Source organism: Taudactylus pleione, unplaced genomic scaffold (genome assembly GCF_031769625.1).
Source record: "Taudactylus pleione unplaced genomic scaffold, aTauple2 ptg000397bl, whole genome shotgun sequence".
Lineage (NCBI taxonomy): Eukaryota > Metazoa > Chordata > Amphibia > Anura > Myobatrachidae > Taudactylus > Taudactylus pleione.
Window position 1 is genome coordinate 3,899,757 of NW_028284799.1, and position 23,395 is coordinate 3,923,151.

The 23,395-nt window shown below is 42.2% G+C and overlaps 1 protein-coding gene and 1 pseudogene across 6 annotated transcripts in view; both read right to left on the reverse strand.

Moving 5' to 3' along the window:
• Positions 1-23,395, reverse strand: part of BCAS3 (BCAS3 microtubule associated cell migration factor) — a 1,455,708-nt gene that overhangs the window by 1,057,568 nt on the left and 374,745 nt on the right. The window lies entirely within an intron of this gene.
• On the reverse strand, positions 21,729-21,886 carry LOC148506722 (5.8S ribosomal RNA; annotated as a pseudogene).

Sequence of the window (23,395 nt, forward strand, 5' to 3'; positions counted from 1 at the left end):
CATTAATAAATTCTGTATTCCAAACTCATATTAACTGGAATATGGTATATGAAAAACTCTGAGGCATTCTGATGGATCCTAATAATACAATTCTTAGGATAGGGTCACCATGGATCAGACATAATTTCCCACAGTAGTTCTAGGAATCACCATTTTCTTTGTGACTTTTCAACAGTTCTTGAGCTTTGATGTTCTGGATGTGATCCACCTTTGGTCCATCTGTCTCACTTGACTATACTTTTTTTCTTTTTAGTCTGCCTTCGTATAATTTTTGGGGAATTAACTCTCTGTAGGCTGTTAGATTATCCCTTGGGTCATGGTTGATATTATTAGACTGACAGTTATCTTCTGATTGTATTTATTAACCTGCGTTATAATGCTCTCATCCATTAGGAATAGGTTATCATGAGTGTTGTTATTTTGGGGACACAGATCCAGTGGTATCAGGGCAGCTGTGATACTGCACTGTGCAGCCAGCATAGCAAGTGTTAATCATCCATTGGTCCTCCCTTATACATGCCCCTGACAACGCTATCTTTCACCACAGAACAGACAGCAGAGGCTCTGGCTCTGTGCCAGAGTCTTTGCTCTTTTCTATGCTTGTGCCATCTTTCCAAATACATTTCAGAAAAGATGGTGGCACTGCTGAGAGCATGATCAGTGGGGCGCCACACTGACACTGGCAGTCAGCACAAGTATGAAGAGCGGCCCCACTGCACACGGCCCCCATATCTGTTAAAATGCCCCTGCTGGAAAAAAAGGGTCTATGGAAAACTGATTACTAGTGATTTTTTAGACGTAACCGTCAGGCGCACCAACTCCTGCAGAGTATGGCCTCCAATGCAGGCGATCAAGCGTTTGAGTTCACAATCACTTCTGCAACACTCCCATAAAACGCCCATAACATGGTATATATCTGTGCATTTGAATAGCCATCTCGCAGTCACTGCACAGGAATGCATAATACATTTTCAGTTCATTTGAGACTCCGTGTTTCTCAATCGGTTCTGTGTCTCTGTACGCCACATCATGGGTTGTATGTGTAGTGCAACTTTTCAGCTACTTAGATGCATGCACAGTTGAAAAACATCAACAATTTGATTATCGGCATCTGCGTCTGACAGAATCAGGGTCATAATGTCAATACCTGATACCTGTATTACTTGGTCAAAAATAATGAATTACACAGAGACAATTCCTATCCTTTCTGAGGCTCCTGTTTGACTGTTAATTAGTACTATACCTGAACAGAGATTTATTACATTAGTGTATTCCTCTCTTTTATCACCGAGTATCGCAGAGGGTTTGGGCAACCTTGGATCTCATTGCGACCTAAATTTGGGTGTTCTATCGGATGATGATTGGAAGGCTCTTCTGGGTTCTCCTCGAGATGCCACAGCATATGCCAGATTTCAGCAGATCCAATTATAGCAGTGGCGAAACTTGTGAGTGGTGGGCCCAGGTGCAAAAATTTTCTTTGGGCCACCCTCCTCTGCCCTACTTCAAGTTCAAAGTGCAGTGGGTGACAGAGAGAGGTAGAGGGTGACAGGGTGAGGCAAAAGGTAGACAAAGAGAGGCAAGAAGGTGACAGGAAGAGGGTGACAGGGAGAAGCAGTGGGTGACAGGTAGAGAAAACAGGCAGTGGGTGACAGGGAGAGGGTGATAGGGAGAGGTGACAGGCCGTGGGTTAGAGGGAGAAGCAGTGGGTGACGGAGAGGTGAAAGGCATTGGGTGACATGGAGAAGGAAGAGGCAGTGGGTGACAGGGGAGAGGGTTAGAGGTGACAGGGAGAAGCAGTGGGTGACAGACAGGGAGAGGGTGACAAGGATAGTTGACAGGCAATAGGTGAAGGAGAGGGATAGGCAGTGGGTGACAGGAAGAGTGATAGGTAGAGGTGACAGGGAAAAGCAGTGGGGGAGAGGGTGACAGGGAGAAGGTGTCAGGAGGTGTGAAGGGAGAGGGGACAGGCAGTGAGTGACAGGGAGATGCAGTGGGAAGATATATTATACAACACTGTAGTACCCCCCACATTATGTCACACTGTAGTGCCCCACATATTATGCTACACTGTAGTGCCCACACATTATGCCACCTGTAGTGCCCACACATTATGCCACCTATGGTGCCCACACATTATGCTACACTGTAGTACACACATTATGCTACACTGTAGTAACCACACATTATGCCACCTGTAGTCCTCACACATTATGCTACACTGTAGTCCCCACACATTATGCCACCTGTAGTCCCCACACATTATGCCACCTCTAGTGAGCACACATTATGCTACACTGTAGTCCCCACACATTATGCTACACTGTAGACCCTCACACATTATGCCGCCTATAGTGCCCACACAGTGTACTCATCAGCAGCATCCTCAGGCAGCAGGCAGAACAGCAGTCACAGCCTCACAATGAGTCACACCCATGAGGCTGCGCTGCAGCTGGGTCAGAGGAGCATGTGATGGGCCCAACATGCTCCTCTGACCCTACTGCAGAGACTACTGGGATTTATTACCCAGTAGTGCACTGCAGTGCTGAGCTTGACTCCAAGTAGGCTATATGTGTTGGGAGAGTCTTTTATGGACTAATGTGGGGCCTCCTCTGCTGATGATGGCATCTTCTTTGGTCTTGTTCTTGTGTGACTACCTTTTGGTCTAGGGTGGTAACTTGTGAATAAACTATAGGTATCCAGCTTTCTTTACTAACCTCACGTTTTTGCCTCTTTGGTCTTGACATGAAGGAAGTTCTTTCTGCCCCCTTACGATTATACGTGAATAATCTTTTAACGTTGGCCTGTGTATGTATTGCCTAAACATGGTTGGCCACTGATACCTCTTCTTTCCCTACCTGGGTGGCTTTAGTAAACACCACTGTTTTACATGAACGATTTATGTATCAGAGGCAAAATGTCCGCAGAAATTTGATAAAGAATGGTCTCTATTGCAGGACTCCCATTTGCTATTGTTGTCCCTTCTCATGAAGAGAAAAATGTATTTATTTATATATTTTTATGTTTTAATGACTCTGCCAGTCAACATTTTATAATATGTATTAATTGTAATATTGTTTGATTATATATTATGTGGCATTGCCTAATTTTATGCCAGTCTGCATTGTATTTTAATCTGTATTAATATTTATATTGTTTGATTATATATGATGTGAATTTGCCTAATTTTATGCCAGTCTGCATTGTATTTACTCTGTATTCATATTGTTTGATTATATATTATGTGAATTTGCCTAATTTTATGCCAGTCTGCATTGTATTTTACTCTGTATTCATATTATTTGATTATATATTGTGAATTTGCTTAATTTTTAAATCTGCTTGCCATTTTGTTTACTGAATATATTAATATTCTGATTTATGTTAAATTTGTATATCTCAATTTAAAATGTTTTCTTATTGTGATATTATGCTTGCCAATATAATTTCTGTTATTCTATTACATCAAAACTCTAAATAAAAATACATGATTAAAAAAATAAAAAATGCATAAATGTAACTGTACTAAACCTTGGGAAAGCAAGTATTTATTGATTACATATTCAGGAAAACAGACATCTGGGAAAAGCCATTTACAAAGAAGTATACTAGGGAATACCTTACAACCATTTGCAATGTTTCAGTGCTGGTACTTAAACTACAAAAAAACATTTTAGGTTATTCAGAAATATCACAACAATCCTCCATCACACTTGCATCACAATTGTGTCAAAGGATAAATTGCTAAAAATGACTAAATAAACTAATCAAAGCTGCAAGCTCTGATATTAGGGGGTGTGACGAAGCATGTGGGGGTGTGGCCTTACCCCATTATGAATACTAGGTTTTCGTTAAATACTTGCGCTACACACTGAAGGGAATAAGGTCAAGCCTCCTTAGTATACCGTATCAAACACTTTGTACCGGATTCGCCTTCTCAGCACCTCTGCGTGATATTACACGCTATATTTGTGGATTTTCCACGTTTAGTAAATCTAACATGGGGATCTGAAATGGAAAAGTAACTTAAAAGAAATTTGCATACTGTATATTTGTTTCATAGAACGGGAAGTACAATCATGATAATGTTACACTGATATATATATATATATATATATATATATATAGACAGTCAGGTGCATAAATATTGGGACATTGACAGAATTTTCATATTTTGGCCTCTATTCACCACCACAATGGCTTTGAAATGAAACGAACAAGATGTGCTTTAACTGCAGACTTTCAGATTTAATTTGAGGGTAATTACATTAAAATCAGGTGAACGGTGTAAGAATTACAACGGTTTCTATATGTGCCTCCCACTTTTTAAGGGGCCAAAAGTAATGGGACTATCAACTCAAAAGCGATTTCATGGACAGGTGTGGGCTATTCCCTCGTTGTACCAGAGTGAAGGGAAGAGAAGAGTATGGAGAAGGAAAGGAACTGCTCATGATCCAAAACATACCACCTCATCAGTGAAGCATGGTGGTGGTAGTGTCATGGCGTGGGCATGTATGGCTGCCAATGGAACTGGTTCCCTTGTATTTATTGATGATGTGACTGCTGACAAAAGCAGCAGAATGAATTCTGAAGTGTTTCGGGCAATATAATATGCTCATATTCAGTCAAATGCTTCAGAACTCATTGGACGGCGCTTCACAGTGCAGATGGACAATGACCCGAAGCATACTGCAAAAGCTACCAAAGAGTTTTTTAAGGCTAAAAAGTGGAATGTTATGCAATGGCCAAATCAATCCCCTGACCTAAATCCGATTGAGCATGCATTTCACTTGATGAAGACAAAACTGAAGGGAAAATGCCCCAAGAACAAGCAGGAACTGAAGACATTTGCAGTAGAGGCCTGGCAGAGCATCACCAGGGATGAAACCCAGCGTCTGGTGATGTCTATGCGTTCCAGACTTCAGGCTGTAATTGCCTGCAAAGGATTTGCAACAAAGTATTAAAAAGTGAAAGTTAGATTTAGGATTTTTTTAGTTTGTCCCATTACTTTTGGCCCCTTAAAAAGTGGGAGGCACATATAGAAACCGTTGTAATTCCTACACCGTTCACCTGATTTGGATGTAATTACCCTCAAATTAAATCTGAAAGTCTGCAGTTAAAGCACATCTTGTTTGTTTCATTTCAAATCCATTGTGGTGGTGAATAGAGGCCAAAATATGAAAATTCTGTCAATGTCCCAATATTTATGCACCTGACTGTATATACACATATATATATATATATATATATATGAAGAAGGTGGTTGTAGGACAGCGTACAGGTTATCGTCCCAAGTGTTTTTGTTGCAAAAAGCGTGATATGGAGTTTGAATTCAATACACAAATCCTTTTAGTGAAGGCGGCAGCAGTATTTCCTTATATCCGTATGGCAGCCGGGAAACTGTGATCTGAAAAAATGGGGTTGGAGAGAACATGCGTCTGATAGTGTAGTAAGTTGAATAATAAAGTGCACGTGCTCTAAAATGAATGTGCATACCAAATAAAAAATTTTTTGGGCTTATCTGAAATTCCACACAGGGATGTTGATGGATGAGATGTGCCCGCGATTCTGATGATGCGGAAACCTTGAGTGGGGGGGCTAGGTCAGAGCCAAATGGGAAAGAACATATAGTGCAATACTTATTATATCAGTTGATGCTATTAATAAAATATGTGTACCAGATAGCACTTGATGTACAGCATGTAATCAGAAGTTCCTGATCGCTCCACCAGTATCCCTTAGTAACCCCAACACCTTTCATATGCGTAGGTTATGAGCTTAAAGCCAAGCAGAAATGTTCTCTCCAAACCCCTTATATATATATATATAAGAGAGAGAGAGAGAAACCCCTTTTATATATATATATATATATAGAGAGAGAGAGAGAGAGAGAGAGAGAGAGAGAGAGATTTTGTTTACTTAAAAAGAATAAAACAAGAATAAAAAAAGAATAAAACAAGATACATCTGGCCCATGTCCATAGAAATCACCTATTCTTGTAAAGTAAAATTTAAATGAATGCTTTACAAGCCTATTTAGTGACATTTGGTGAAAGGGCTGTTTCTTTTATCGTCACTTATCACAGCAATAGAGTGGCATCTATAACAAAAATCTATTAATAAAATATCACTAGTCTGCCTAGGCGATCAGTAAGAGTTAACTTACTACTTTGCCAGGCTAGTCTCCTAACAAGGCAACAATAGCAGGAAGATTGTGGTAATACTTGCTCCACCAAAATTCTTGGTAAATAAGTCTCCCCAATTCTTTGTGAAACTTGTCAAATATTTTCACTGGCAAGGGCTACCACCGATGGTGACCCTTTGGTAGATGGGGACAAACACTACTCCAATGGATCAGGAAATTAATTGTCAGGTAAAGATGCAAATATAGGACACCTTCTGAAAAAGGTCCTGCAAATTCAGCTGAAAAGAAAAAAACAGATCTTGGTGACAGTTGGTAATAGTTTACATGTTATGTCCATACTGATAATATACTGTCACATGGAGTAAGCGTTACCATGAATATCAATATGAGAGTGTTCCTATAGCTGAAGAAGTCTATAGGGAATATAAAATGGTTTACACTATAGAAGCTTGTGCTTTTTATTAAATAGTAAAAAAGGTGTTATAAACTGATTGTAAACTATAATGCTATAAGCACTTTTAAGCCATTTGAAAGCTTTTAATTTAAGTAATAAATCATGATTTTAAGTATGATATTTATAATTATACTGGTACTAACATATGTTTAATCCTAATAATGGAAATCCTTTACATAACAAACAGTTAATCTGAAAATCATTGTGATCTTTTTATTTTTTTAAAAACTGGAAAAAATTTAAAAAGCTCTGATTTAAAGGTTAACGGACGTATTGCAATACATTCTAGTACTTGTAACTTTCTGCCAACAAATTTATGTTATCATATCAAACGCACCACGGATCCACTTATCTACTTGTAGGTTACCTCTGATGTTTCTGGGCTGTCAGTTATATGCTGACTTTTCCAGAGATTTATTTGCACCTAGACTGTAAAGAAAGGTCATTTTTGCAGAATGGGTGGCCTAGTGGATAAAATAATTAGAGAATGGGGATTCAGAGGTCACAATGAAGTAAATCTAAAAACAAGAAAGCATATTGCAAGCCATAAAGCATAGAAAGGTTTATGTATAATGCTAATTGTAGCAAGAACATCTGTATGCATTTATCTTCAATGTACTACAGCTAATTAACTGTAAATAAATACCAAAACACGTTACTTGCCACGTAATGGACAAAACATAATTAAAAGGAAGTTTAAACCAGTTACAAACATTTTACTTTCCCACAAATTATCTAGGTGGAAAAGATGACAGTCAAAAAGGTGTCAGCCTTTCAGTTTAATATGTAATAAAGTATAGCATTAAGATTTTTTCTTCTATGCTTTATTATGTGTCATGCGCCTGCAGCGGTACATACATAATACTAATTAAATCTATCACTAAAGTGGGAATGGCATGGAAAAATAGTTGGCAATACCATTTAAGAAGAACAGAGCATCCCACAGCATGTTTTCTATTTCTGACAAACTCATATCTAAGAGGATGCAGAAAATGGACGTTAATTATAAGCAGGGAAGAAAAGAGAGAAAAAAAGTTCCCCTGAAGTCAAAAAACACTTAAGCTGGCCACACACTAGACCAACTTACATCCAACCAGCCAACTTGTTGATTGGTTGGAATGAAAATCTGGTAAGGTATGAAAGCAAATGACAATCAGCAATTTGCTCCCAAATGCTGGAAAATGGACAAAAACTGTTGTTTGAACAAATTATTTAGATCAACATTTAACAAACTTGTTTGAACGTCCATTTTCATCTGTTTTCTGGCATTTAGGAGCAAATTGCTGATCATCAGTTACTCCCATACGTTACAACCAATCAACTAGTTGGCTGGTTGGACAGATAATCTTTAGATGTGTGGCCAGCTTTACAGTATTTAGCTTAGTTTCTGTGTATTTACTGAAGCCTAAATATACTATTCACCCAACAATATAAAATAGTCTTATCTACTCCTTTTTTTTATTTAAGTTGGTCTACAAATACAATGTAATCTAAAAATGGCGTAATTTATTTTTTTTTACAATGCACAGACTGGTGTAAAAAACTATATTTTATTCTATACTTGTCATTATCACTAGTAAGTCTGTCCATCCACTCTAGCTGATGCCATTATTGTATTAGAGAGCCTTAATATGAAGTTTATTGTACTGAGTATAAGTTAATGTATAACAAATGATGACTTGTATAAAGAAAAGTTTGGATATTTAGTCCATATTGGTAGTTCAAATAATAATGATTGTTCTTTATTCAAACATTTATGGTCTTTGAGAGCAATATGTCAAATCCTAGCACTGGGTAAAACAAAGTACATATGAACAGAGCCGTAACTAGACTTTTTGGTGCCCTGTGCCGGAGAGAGCATTGGCGCCACCCCTCCATATTTTAAATAGGGACATAAGATAGTGCACCTGTAAAAGGGTCATGGCCATCCTGGAAAAGGGCCAGGGAGGAGATAGGGGAGAGGCCAGGAGATGCCGGGGATAAAAGAAGAGGAAGCTACAAGTAAGAAAGATAATAAACAGGAAAATTGACAGGCCCAAACAGCGCCCCCTTCCCTGCGTTGCCCTGTGCCATAGCACAGGTTGCACTACCCTAGTTACGGCCCTCCATATGAAATTAGAATTAAGTGACTATACATTACAGTTTGAGAATTAATGAAACAGTGGTCCTGCGATGTGATAGTCATCCTGCCTGATGCTCGCAAAAAAGTAATTGACACACCAAAACTAGTAAGAATGAGTCGCACTGAGTGACAGTACTCCCTCTTAATGATATACTATGAACATCCAAAGTAGGGTTTCTTTGGAAATTTAAGTTGGCATGTACATTGAAAGCATCAATCCAAGCTCGTTCTTCCAAATCATAATTCTTCTAAATCAGTCAAAAATGTAAGTTTTACTTGTAATATTCTGGGACCAAGAGGTTTTTGACTTAAAATTATATCCCCTACTGGGTCTTGATTTCTGCTGGAGTCTTGTTCAAGGTAGGAAAGTGACTGATACAATAAATAGTTTGAAAAATAAAATGTGGAAAGCATTAGGTATATGAAGAAAAGGAGGCAACTGGTGCTTATAAATCACCGGTTTAACCACTTGCCTGGTGTGTTTGTATCTAATGCGACTACGGTAGGTTGGGCTTTTCCCTGACAGTCAGAAATGCTGAGTGGGAGCTCCCGGGCCCTCTGCACCATTGGATCTTCCCCACAATGTGTTTCGATCACTCTCACCTGACAGCTGTAGAAAGGAGTAGTAACTGGGGAAATGTAATAGCAGCGCTGCCTCAGCTCTAGTGTACACACAGCAGCTGCAGAGGAGGAGCCATAGAGGTGCTTCTGTCTCCAGTGTGCCCTGAACTGCAATTAATATCGATGCAATGACATATCAGAGAAAATATGTATATATATATATATATATAGTAACACGACCGGATTAGGGGTCACTTTCCTGGGGTAGATGGACTCCCTCTTCACACTCACTGAAGCCGGAAAAATAGTACACCAGTCTGGGGTCTCGTACTAGCTGGTCGGTATCAGTCTTTATTGTGCAATGTAAAAGGAAAACAAAACATAAAAATAAACGCTAGCCCGTCTGGGCGCTAACTAGACAACAGGTTCCCTCTCTAAAGAAATAGCGGGGCCTACTGCCTCCACCATCAACAAAAGCGTATGCACAAGTCTTACAGGTAGTTTTCACCAAGTGTCTCTGAGCCAGCCAGTCTGCTTACTCTCCCAGCTATGAGACACTAGCTTACAATCACAGTCAGCCAGTTCCAGGTGCAGACCCTAATGAGCCTGCTAACAGGCCCAAAAAGGCCAAAACCTGGAGTGGTCTGTTGATGGAGCCCTCCATCTCCTCACATCCACACCCCCAGGTCCCAAACCGGCTTTTCAAAAAGCCGACACTCAAATCTGCTTCACTGCAGACTTTCTCCTGGGGTTTTTTAGAACACATAGGTCAAAAACCTAGGACAAATGTATCTACCACTGACCACTTTACCAGTGTCCCTATAACATATCCCCCCCTTTGTTTCGACCTGTGGGGAGGAACAACTGAAGCCCCCAAGCAATGAAAGCGTGACAACGCGTCTGCATTGGCCAGCTGGCTTCCTGCCCTGTGTTCTACCGAAAATGTAAAGGTTTGTAGCGCCAAGAACCACCTCGTCATTCTTGCATTACTGTTCTTGATTTCTGACATCCACTTCAGAGGGGCATGGTCAGTAATCAGTTAGAACTTTGTTCCCACCAAATAGTACCTGAGAGTTTCTAACGGCCATTTTATGGCCAAAGCCTCCTTCTCCACTGTGGCATAGTTTCTCTCATGTATGTTCAATTTCCTGCTTAGGTAAAAAAAAAATAGGGTGTTCCTCATCCTCTTTGCTTTGGGACAGGACCGCTCTGATGCCTACAAAGGATGCATCGGATTGTACCACAAACTCTTTGTCAAAATCAGGGGTCACCAGAACAGGTTGGGTACGTAAGGCAAATTTTAATTCTTGGAAAGCGTTCTCCGCTTCAGGACCCCATTTCACCATGATTTTTTGTTTGCCCTTGGTAAGGTCAGTAAGTGGGACCGCAATGGTGGCAAAACTGGGTATGAACCTCCTATAGTATCCAGTGATCCCTAAGAAGACTCTCACCTGCTTCTTATTGAGGGGTCGTGGCCAGTTCTGTATTGCCTCAATCTTTTTGAGCTGTGGTTTTATCAAACCTTTGCCAATGGTGTATCCCAGATATTTTACTTCCTCGATCCCTAGACAACACTTTTTCGGGTTGGCTGTCAAACCTGCCCTAAAGATGGAGTCTAACATTGCTTGTACTCTGGGTAAGTGAGACTCCCAATCAAGACTATGTATGACCACATCATCCAGATAAGCCGCAGCATATCGTCTATGGGGTCTTAGAATCCTATACATCATTCTTTGAAAGGTAGCAGGCGCCCCATGTGGCCCAAAGGGTAACATCTTGTAATGAAACAACCCTTCTGGCGCAGAAAAAGCTGTTTTTTCTTTGCTAGTTGGGCGTGTTCCAAGTGCTCCTTAACTATCGGCACTACAGCCGCAATTCTCTCTTGCATCTGGGAAACATGTTCAATCACTGTTTTATAAGGACTGGACTGCCCTTCCCACGTCTCCTTGGCAACGTCTAGTCTAGTAACCCTCTTGGATGTCTCCCATATAACAAGTCGAAAAGGTGAAAACCCGGGGGAGGATTGGGGAACCTCTCTTATGGCCAACAGCAAATAAGCCAACAAATAATCCCAATCTTTACCATCTTTGTTGACTACTTTCCTTAACATATGTTTTAAGGTCTTCTTAAACCTCTCGACCAAACCATCAGATTGGGGGTGATAAACCGAGGTCCTTAACTGGTTAATCTTAAAGGCGGCACAACTCCTTCATAACTTTTGACATGAATGGGGTACTCTGGTCAGTAAGTATCTCCTTAGGTATTCCCAACCTGCTAAAAACATGGACCAGCTCTCTGTCTCCAGTGTGTATTGCGTAGCGGTATCGCTTCTGGGTATCTGGTAGCGTAGTCCAGAATTACCAGAATATATTGATGTCCCCGGGCAGACTTCAACAAGGGTCCCACCAAACCATAGCTATTCTTTCAAAGGGTACCTATATAATTGGTAGTGGGACTAGAGGACTTTTGAAATGTGGTTTGGGAGCATGATACTGGCATTCAGGGCAGGAGGCGCAGAAGTCAGAAACGTCTTCATGGACACCGGGCCAAAAAAACCTCTGCACGATTCGCTCAATGGTTTTCTCTACCCCTAGGTCGCCTGCCATTATATGACGATGGGCCAGATCTAACACCGTTCTCCTGTAAGCTTTGGGGACTATTAATTGTTCCTCCCCTTTCTTAGTCATCTGATACAACAGATCCTGACATATTACCATGTGAGGATACGTCAAGGGACTATCGGTATCTATGGGTTTACCATTGACCACCTTGACATACATTCTCCCTGGCTTTCACCAGAGTAGGGTCATTTAACTGCTCTACGGCAAAGACCTCTCTTCTGACCTCTAAATCAGACAGATGATCAACGTGCTCTACAACACTTGGTGAGCAACCATCACGCTCCGCATTCTCTAGTTCGCCAATCATGCTAGAAAATGGGAACATCTTTGACTCTGCCACTACATCAGTCACCCTTTCAAACGAGGCAGGGTGATTTACCACTGTGCACAACCGGCTTTCCCACAACTTCCAGAAGTGAGCAAAGTCTCTTCCCAATATCACATCATACATTAAGCCCGGTCCCAAACCCACAGAGACTACCGCGGAACCACATGGTGTCTCGATGTTCACTTCGGCAGTAATATAATACCGAGTATCCCCATGTATGCATGTAAAACCAACAGTTTTTCCCTTATGCTTCAAAGGGTTCACCAGCTCAGTTGTCAAAAGTGTAACCAGGCTACCAGAGTCTAAGAGAGCCTCTACTCGGTTCCCTTCCACAGTGAGCACACACAGGTGTTTATCTGTCTCAGAGATAAGTGAACAATTAGCTATATGGCCGAAGCCACCACATCGGAAACATTGAGTCATATTAATGTCTAGTCTTTTGTGGGGTAGGTACCTTCCTGGCCTGGCAGGCTTGTCTTCAGGTTCCCAACCCTTAGTCTTAGGCACATTCCACCACCCAGTACCCTTCTCCCCAGGAACAGTCTTACCATTGTTGATTGGCGTTCGCCGGTGCGCCATCGGGGCTCGGTGGGGTAAACTCATCAGCTCCTCAGCCGCCATGTACCTTTCCACCAGTTCGACTAACTGGTCTGCAGACTTAGGGTCGACATGGCTCACAAACTTGCAAAAGAATGCAGGTAGGGATCGCAGATAGCGGTCCATCACGACTCATTCGACGATTTGCTGTCCCGTCAGACTGCTTACTCTCCCAGGTATGAGACACTAGCTTACAATCACACACAGCCTATATCAGTCAGTTCCAGGTGCAGACCCTAATAAGCCTGCTAACAGGCCCAAAAAGGCCAAAACCTGGAGTGGCCTGTGGATGGAGCCCTCCATCTCCTTACATCCACACCCCCAGGTCCCAAACAGGATTTTCAAAAAGCCGACACTCAAATCTGCTTCACTGCAGACTTTCTCCTGGGGGTTTTCAGAACACATAGGTCAAAAACCTAGGACAAATGTATCTACCACTGACCACTTTGCCAGTGTCCCTATCACGATATATATATATATATATATACATACACATACATACCCACATATACATACACACACTCTTAAATTACACAGGTTCCAGGGCTGGATCCAGTGGAAATTGGCAGTCTGCCAAAAACCTGTGTGAATGCAACAAAAGTAAAATTTTAACCTCAGTCTGAGCAAACTTGATGACTCATGCAGATTCATATTAAATCCAGAGCATGCAAAGGCCACATAGCAAGATCTTAAAAGGCCCCCCAGAGGTAAAAAAAACACATTTGCCCCCACACAAATTCTATTCATGTTATGCCACACAGACCCCAATTAGGTTATGCCACACAGACCCCATTCAGGTTATGCCACACAGTAGAGGATGTAGTTAGATTACCGGCGCCCAGGATGAATCCCGACAGTGGAAGCTTGACTCAGGACTAAAGATAGGCGTCGAAATCCTGACGCCTACATTTAGCCCCATGCTGAAATCCTGACAGCCGCCATCCCGAACGAAGTTAAGTGGGGTTTCTTAGGTCTTAGCCTTGGAGGGGAGGGATAGGTTTAGGCACCCCCCGGGGGAACTTAGGGTTAGGCCCCCCCGTGGAGGATTAGGGTGAGGCTACGGGGAGGGGGTTAGGGTTAGGCACCACCGGGGGAGTTAAGTACCCCCCCAGGAAAGTTAGGTTCAGAATGCGGGAAGGAGGGGTTAGGGTTAGGCACCACCGGGTGGAGGTTAGGGATAGGCACCACTAAGGGAGGGGTAGTGTTAGTAGGGGAGAGGGGTAGGGATAGCATACTTACCACCATTGTCGGGATCTTCACATATCGGGATGCCGCTGTCGGGATTTAAACCGGCAGCTATTGAGCTGCCGGTATTTCATTCCGATTCCCACAGTAGTACCCCTTATAACATTATACCATACAGTAATGCCCTTTATAGATTATCCCACATAGTAGCTGTTCCCCATAAAACACATTACTCCACACAATAGTAGTGCACCATACACATTAATCACCCCCCCTGTAACTCACCTCCCAGTGTCCCTCCAGCAGCCTCTCGGCTCCCCCTGTGTGTCATCAGTAGCCAGTAGATGAGGACTGGCAGCCAGCTAATTACAGCTGGTGCACCTACAGGCAGTGGCAGACATGGACAAACAGCTCCAGCACAATTTGAGTCTGGCCAATTGGAGCTCACAAACCAGCAGCCAATCAGGAGCCTCCACTGCTGATTAGCTGTTGGTCTGCGAACTCTGATTGCCTCATGACTGGCGGTGAAGTCTCGCCATGACCATCTGCCAGTGCGCCAGCTGTAATCAGCTGGCGAGCCAGCACCAAATCAACATCGCTGACACCCGGGCCCCCCTCGACGGCCCTTACTGGACTGGCCCACCTTGTGTGCGTGACTGGGTGCAGGGGGAGCGGCGAGCCACAGAGACAGCTCACCATAGCAACCGCACCCCTTGCACCCACGGTAGTTACGCCACTGTTTGCATGCATGTTAGCAAACAGTGGGGTCCTTTTCAGGATCATTGGAAAGGGGTTAAAGGCGAGGACAATGTGAACAAATAAAAGCTGCAGGTGTACTTCAGGGTCCACTCTTCAACCCGGGCAATGCCGGGTATCCCAGCTAGTATATACACAGTTGAGTCACATAATTATGACCACCAGCTAATAGCCAGAGCAGCACAGACAGCAGCTAAATGTGCTGGGAGTGACTCAATAAGGAGCTGGTAGGTTGGCACAGGTATCTGGAGCCATGCTGACTGCAGTGCATCCCACAGCTGCAGGAGGGTGCGTGGTGGAGTATCCATAGAGCAAACACAACGATCGAGGTGGTCCCACAGATGCTCACTTGGGTTCAATTACGGGAAATTAGGGGGTCAGGGAAGTACTTGGAAGTCTTGTTCGTGCTCGTCCAACCACTGTCGGACATTTCTAGCCGTGTGACATGTCACATTGTCTTGCTGGAAGATGCCATCCGCCTCAGGGAAGACAATCAGCAAGTATGGGTGTACGTACTCTGCAAGGACGAAATCATATAGCCAAATTGGTTGAGGGTGCCTTCCAAATGGATGAGTGGGCCCAGAGAAAGCCATGAAAACATTTCATAGACCATAACGCTGCCACCACCAGCTTGTGTTTTTACAGCAATGGTTACAGGGTGTTTTTTTCTCATTTGACACGCCAACATCCATCCGTTCGATGAAGCAGAGAATGTGACTCATCGGAGAAGGCAACCATTCGCCAATCAGCGGAGGTCCAATTCCGATACAGGCATGAAAATGTAAGCCTTTTCCGCTAATGCACCTTTGTTAGCATATGTGCAGTGACCATCTGTTTGCTTCGGAGCCCCATACGCAGGAGGGCTCGCTGAACTGTCGTTTTAGACATGTCTGGTGGCCCCCAGGCTCATTCTGACAGTGAGCTGCTCCACTGTTGCGTGTCGGTCGACCCTCACGCACCTTCGTAGCCAACATTCACCTCTCACATCAATGGCACATGGTGCTCTGTACTTTCTACTTCGATTATTTGCAATGGTGACATTTGTCCAGTCACGATACACCTTCACCTCAGCAGCATGCGAACAGTTCACAAACTGCACTGTTTCAGAAATACTGCCACCCTTGGCCCGAAAGCCAATAATCATCCCACACATCCCTCCATCAAGTTCATGTGACGTACTTCATGGGCTACGCGCTGCCGACATCAAATGTAGGAGGTGGTCATAATAATGTGACTCGACTGTATATATACATATATGGTGATCCCGCAGCAATTAAGTATATCAATATGGGACAGTCAATTAGTTTAAAAGTGTCTATAGTAGGATGGTCTATGGCCAATTGCAAGTGGGTTTTTATTGCCATTGGTGGCGTGGCAAATATGCTACGCTCTCAATGGGGGCCCAGTGTTGAGAAAAAATAGTCAGCGCTGGTTCTTTGGCAGAGGTCTGTGCACATGCAGCACCCAACAATTTATGGCTAAACCACTGATGGTTTTCTACCAATGGTTTTTAATCGTCGACCATTGATGGTACAGCCTTCAATGGTCATCAGTAGTTTAAAGTTCAAGTTCATGCACAGTATACCATACAAATTGCTATTTTTATGGTATATATATTTTTTTAACTAATAATAATAAAAGTGTTGGATAGTTTTTAAATGAATGTTCTTGAATTATTTCAATCACAAATAAAACCCCTGACAATTTCTGAGCGTTTTTTTGGAAAAAATATTAATCACGAAGATGTAGATTTCAAGTGGAGAGCCACACTTTGTTGGATACATTGAAATGAGGTGTAGCTCAATGTTTCTATCCGATAAAAAATTGTAGTGGTCTGAAGATTTCCTGAGATTCCTTTTCACCTCTATCCCACATTTTAGAGAAGTCCTCGAGTGCAGCCTTAACTACTGGAATATCTGATGTAGGCAAGAGTGACGACTGACTGAGAATTGGGTGCCTTCATAGACAATGAAGAAGGGAGAAGAAACAGATCATTTGTGCTAGTGGTTATTGTGGGCATATTCAGTCCAAGGTATGTGATCAGAGCAGTCGGCCTGAGTGGCTGAAACATACGGATGTGTCTTTATACACTAATGTTGCAGGCACGTCAAACTGCCTTTGTCAGCGCTTCAGATCCTGTGCATCTTTTTTGCTAGAATGAGCTTTTTAGCCGCAACCTGATGCGACAAAACTTAATGAGATTGCATTGATTAATTTGATATGCAGCACTTATACATCTGTGTGAGAATGAGTCTAAATCTCTACAGAAGTGCTATGATGCAGCAGGCATGACTTCCTTTTTACACCAAAATCCATTATGCTTCAACTGCAACTTTTTATTTATTTAGAACTAATTTGTGTGTGGTTAAAGTCACAGCTCGGTGTCTCTGGTACAGATTCAGTGGTACTTTTCTACGTCTGCGGTGCAAATAAGTCACACAATTTTAAAAATGTTGCTATCCTACACCGCTTGTAGGATAGCAACATCCTACAAGCGGTGGGTATCTCACACTCGCTCCGGGTATCTCACACAGCATGGCATGGCATATTGAGGCTTGGTATATGAGGACACATCTTTACTTTCTAATAAATGTTTCTAAGTCCTGAGTGATACGTTCGGTCTGCCCACTGGATTGACGGTGCCAAGCAAAAGAAAATTTTAAATTAATTTGTAGAGCTTCACATAAGAACCCCCATAATTTTGCAACAAACTGAACTACCTGACTGGACACTATATCAAGTGGGAAGTCATGGAGAAGGAATATCTCTTAGACAAAGGGGTGAGCCAGGAAGGCTGCTGAACGAACAGGAGGATGGATAATGGATGTAAAGGGCCAAGAAGACTTGTAGAGTAACTTCATGCTGAAAAGTTTAATGTCTTGATGGTGAGTAGGCCACCAATAAACTCTTGTGAAGGAGTTCCAAAAGTCTTGCTAACTCAACCATGTCCTACAAAATAGGAGAAATAGGAAGATTAAGTGAGCGTGAGTGAATCTGCTTCTGGTTCTTGAAACCTGATCTGAAGGGAATATGTAAATCAAAACAGGAAAAGAACACAGACCAGCTCTGCTTGGCATGGATTCAAACACTATGGGCCTTATTCAGACCCGCTCGCAAGTGCACAGCGCTCGCAAGCGGGTCAATGTTTTGCCCCCTGTGCATGCGCCGCATCCGGCGTGCCATTGTGCAAGCCCCAGTGAGTGACTGAAGTTCAGTCGCTCCGGGGCTCGTTACAAGACGGGGCGGATGTCGATGTTGATTGACAGCCTGACCCGTTTTAGGCGGGTAGGGGGGATGGTTGAGCAAACACAGGTGTTCCCAAAGGAACTCATGATGTCAGTAGTGGACTTCCTGCTCTATTAGAGCAGGAAGTCCACTCAGGCTTGTGGGAGCTGAAACCCTACCATAATCGCGACCATCTCCAGGCCGCTCGCAAAAGCTGTGGGTGGTCACCCACAGCTTATCGAGCAGCCTGGTAAAAAAAAAAAAATCCCCGCCCTGATTCAGAGCGAGTGGCTCTGAATCAGGCCCTATGCCATTTATAAGTAGAGAAGGTTCTTGTGGTCAGTATATACCATTACATAAAACCAGGGGTCCTCCAGTAGATTTTGTCACTTCCCCAGAACTAAACTTATAGCCAGATTTTGATTTTTTTTCCTATCTCTGATGGTGTAATTCATCTCTGCAGGAAGAAACTTTTAAGAAAAGAACCTAAATGGATGTAAATATCCTCTAAAGATCATAGAGACAAAACTGCCCAAATTCCACAGGTGAGGCATCAACCTCAAGGAAAAAAGGTAGCGAATTGTTGGATAGTTTAACTATTGGAGCTGTGGAAAAGGCACGTTTCAATGTCCTGAAAAGATTCAACAAATACAGATATCCACACTTTTTTGGGTAATGGAAGTAAAAGAGTAACCAGAGAGAATCCACCAACTAAATTGTCGGTTATAATGAGCAAATTCCAGGAAGCATTGCACAGCTTTTAAGTCAATGGGTTGAGGCTGATTCAGAATGTCTTGCACTTTTTCAAGGTCTTTTTGGTGACCAATAGGAAAAATACAGGACCAGATGTTCATCCAAGATAATCTCCTACACAGTGTCCTAGGTGTAGACTATGAGCTGTAAGGGAACAGTTCACAAGACGAATGGTTCTCTCAGTAATCCTGCTCCCATTAATGATAGTGATGAAAATGGGCATCTTGACTGTAGTTGTAGATAGTACTATCTTTGACACCAAAGTTGAGCATATTAAATTTTTGGGTGATTCAGAACCAGTAAAGCAAGAAACGTCACAGTACCCAAAGGATAATCTAGTGTAATAGAAATACTGTATAACAATTATGAAACTTAAATTTGGTAGCAGAGTGCAATATGCTTCCTAACTTGGCCTCTCATACCATTTAAGATTTTGTGATTCCCGGATGTTCAGGTCAAGTGGCAAGTAGATGGTCAGAGGCCGCACAATAGAGGCATAACTTCTTTTTAAATTTTCTCTCGCGCTCCTCCAAAGTAAACCAAGAAGTAGCCAATTGCATTGATTCTTCTGGCACGGGTTGGATATATGTCGACAGTCATGATATCAATATTCATCATGTTGATGGTGACCATGTTAAAAGCAATGAAATGTTGACATAATCCCTGGTGGCTCAGCTGTGACTTACCTTCTCCTGACGGCTTCAGCTGTGTCTTCTGGTTCCCGGTGGTCATGTGACTGACTTCCGGCTCAGACCTCTGAACCTCTGGTGTTCAGGTGAGTATATCTCTTCTATCCCTAATTCCTACCCCTCGTGCAGGGGTGGGCAGTAAGCGGTCCTCCAGCTGTTGTTTTGAACTACAGATCCCAGCATGCCTTGCAACAGTTTTAACATGGTCAAATATCAAAACTATGACAGGGCATGATGGGATGAGTAGTTCTACAACAGCTGGGGGGCCATTTATTGCCCATCACTAACCACAACCTCTTCTCAACTGCCTAACCCTTCCACGCCCACAGCCTAACAATCATGTAAACAACCTACTAAGATTCTCACAGAATCTCCTTTCAAAATAGGTTTCCTTGCTGGATCCACTTTGGCCGGTTAATTAAGAAGAAGATAGTCCAAGGATATTAGGCACTGAGGATGTCTGTACAGCAGTGTTAATACTCTGTATCACAGTATGTGGCAACATCTGGATTCCCAGACAGATGAAAGGCATGTAACACAGAGAGGCATGAGAACACAGAATGCTGGAGGACAAGCAAGAACAACAGGACAGTACAAAACACACAGATTCCCAGGGAGCCAGGACATCAGAACCTTGAAGGTAAGACAAAGATCTGGACCAGTGCTGCAGACTGAGCAAGTTTAAATAGCCCGTCTGTCAGACAAAAAAATCTGCTCATTAGTTTGTCTGATCACATGAGCAGAGTTTACAAGGAGACTGACCACTAAAGTAAAGATGGCAACCTGCCAACCTGCTGTCAGTGGGAAATTGGGAGAGCCTGTATGACATTTGTGACACCATTGCTACATCTCCTCGACATCTGTATCGGGTGTACTTGTTTCAATGGTTCGATTTTCCCTTTCTGTGTATCCATCCCTCTCTTTCCATACTCTTCCTTTATAACCATTTAGCTTGGTTCTCTTTAACCCCCCCCCCACTGTTATTAAAGCCCAAATGATTAACTCCTTATATATGTCCATTTTGTGCTTGCCTAAACCAGAGGGCTTATACGTAGGTCTCACTGTTTGGCTTACTGTTTGTTTAAAATAATATGTTGTAATTGATCTCCAAATAGGTTTTGACTTGGCAATGTCTTTGTACTATTACATTTGTTCAATAAAAAGAGATTACATCAACATAAAATAAAAAAATGGATATGTTCATTGTACATTAAAAATGGACATGTTCATTGTTGATGGTGATAATGTACATAAGTTGATCCTTCTGAGACTGAATATGCGACTAATGACAGTTGTGAAGAGCAAGCTGGAAGTGTAAGTCATTATCATTTGATATTTGAAAAAAATTAAAAACCAGCCACGACTATGGGCACCAAACATGATTTATTTAGGAATTATCCCATTTAAGTTTACAGAATTATCATTTGGGTTATTGATGACTTGTGCAGAACCAAGATGGTAGATACCATATTACCCAAATTATCCAAATAGAAGCATATTGTAGTAAACTTTGCTAGCATAATTTTTAAAAAAATTAAAATTTTGCTGAATATATTTTACATTTATAGGTTGGTCTACTGGCGCAGTATTTTAAAGGAGTGTGTATATATATGTGTATATATATATATATATATATATATATATATATATATGTAGCCTTCGGAAAGGAAATGGTTTCCACCTTTAAAATATAAATGGATATCAAACTAAAAATTGCCAAGTATTATCACCCTATCTTCAAATTAAATGTTAGTTATATACTGCAGATGTTAAAGATCTTCAAATTTAATGTGCACTGCTATATAATGCTTTGCCAATGTGTGCAAAAATAAGTTTTTCTGCCAAAGAAATCTGATAAGCCAATCTCTAATGTGTTGCCCATTGTAATGCTTGTGCTGCTAGAACAATGGCTTGTGTTATTTTTACATTTCTATTTTCCAACATTGTGGGATCCATTCACTTGGTCTGGTGGCAGTAGATGATGAATGGAGTTTTTCTCTAGCACTCCCATGCAAAGTCAGTGGACAGGCACAGCAGAAGTTGTACCAAACCAATAATAATAAATAATTAACAGTCCTCATGACTCACCATTGTCTCTATGTATGAACATGAGTTAACTGCAAGAATAGGTTATGTTGTCAATCAGGGGAAGCATTTTTCAGCAAGCTACTATTGCCATAAGCACCTCCAATAGGAAAAAAAAGCCTAGTAGATACTGTTTAAAGATGAAATAATCTTCAGCAACTAAGAAATTAAGCCACACAAACTTTATCACACTGTACTAAATCATTCTAATCTACACTATAGCGATTTTACCTTATAATTAAAATAGATCTAGTAAAATAAACCAGAATGAAGTGTCGATGATCAATGTGTCCTGCAATTTACACTAATTGTCACAGTTAGCTGCGTTCTTCATCAACGTGTGAGCCGAGTGATCCACCGCTGAGATAAAAAAGGGGGCCTGCATGAAGACTGCACACGGGACACATACTTTCTTAAACTGCCCAGGCCTGTGTGAAACATTTATAATTCAATTTGGTATAACTTTATGTTCATAATTATTTGAAAATATGCATAAAGGGAGTGTAAGTAGTATACTGTGTTACACAAAGTTCTTGGTTCTAATATCTGGTTGCACACATAGAGCCGTATTCAATTTGAGCGGACCCGCAATACTTTTCCGCCACCCGGACTTTTCACCTACATCGGTAGTACCTTTAGGCACGCGTTTCGCTGCGTGAAACCGCAGCTATATCAAACCTTTGATAAAGCTGCGGTTTCACACAGCGAAACGCCTCAGTCCTGGCTCTTATGTGACCACCGTTGACCGCTAGGAGCATACCCATTTTCCCATGTATTGGTGAGACCCTCAATTGTTGGAGACCATCTATTTGGACCAGGAACCGTGCCTAAAGGGACTACCTTCATGCGACAGCTCTGCAAGCATTGCTAATAAAGACCGTTATACTATAAGGACACTGGAACTGGTAACTATAGCCTCATTGGGAGTGCACATCCCTTCTCACCACATTAGAAATTTGGGATTTGGAGTCTCCATAAGACCATTGCGGTACATCTAACTATTACTGCAGCTGCAGAATTGTATGTGGACTATCTATCTGAGATATTTTTTTATCTGATACATCACGAATGCAGCTTATATGGTGGATCACTTTGAAATTAGATTGTTTTTCAGTGTGCATTTTTTTATATCATTGAGATCTGTTTCAATATTTGTGCATCTTTTTACACCTTGATTTTAATTTCATGTGATTAAATTATATGTAATATACCAATTTTGATTATATTCATATTTGAGCGCTGGTACAATTTACTACTAGTCAGAACCAGCTCTGGTTGCCAAAATACGGGGGTCCATCGTATTTTGCGCAACCAGCACTGGGCTCTGTACTGGTCCTGGAAATACAGGGGGGAAAAATGAGTTGGGTTCCCTTGTATTATCCAGAACCCGCACCAGACTTTTTCTAGCGGGGGGCTAATGCCACAGCTAAGGGAGCCCTTCACCGGGCACCCCAGCTGAAGCATTAACCCTGGCCACTAGTCACCCCAGGCCGGGGATCCCTGGGGAGCTGGGGACCCCCCACAATAAAGGGTTCCCCTCTCCAGGGAACCCCAGGCCTAGGCTGATAGCCGGAGCTATCCCCGGCACCCCTGAGCGATGGGTGCCGGGTTGATTATGTGTTGTAGTTCATTTGAAAGTGTCGACAAATTTGTCTTTTGCTGTGGAACTGCAAGTCCCAGCAAGCCTCCCCCGCATGCTGGCACTTGGAGAACCACACGTACCAGCATGCGGGGCATTATGGGCCCGCTGGTACCTGTAGTTACACAGCAAAAGCAATATTAATATAAACACAGGACACACACAAAGTATAAATTTATTAAACATACATGCACTCACACATGTTACTCACCTATGTATCCCTGAAGCCTCTCGCGTCC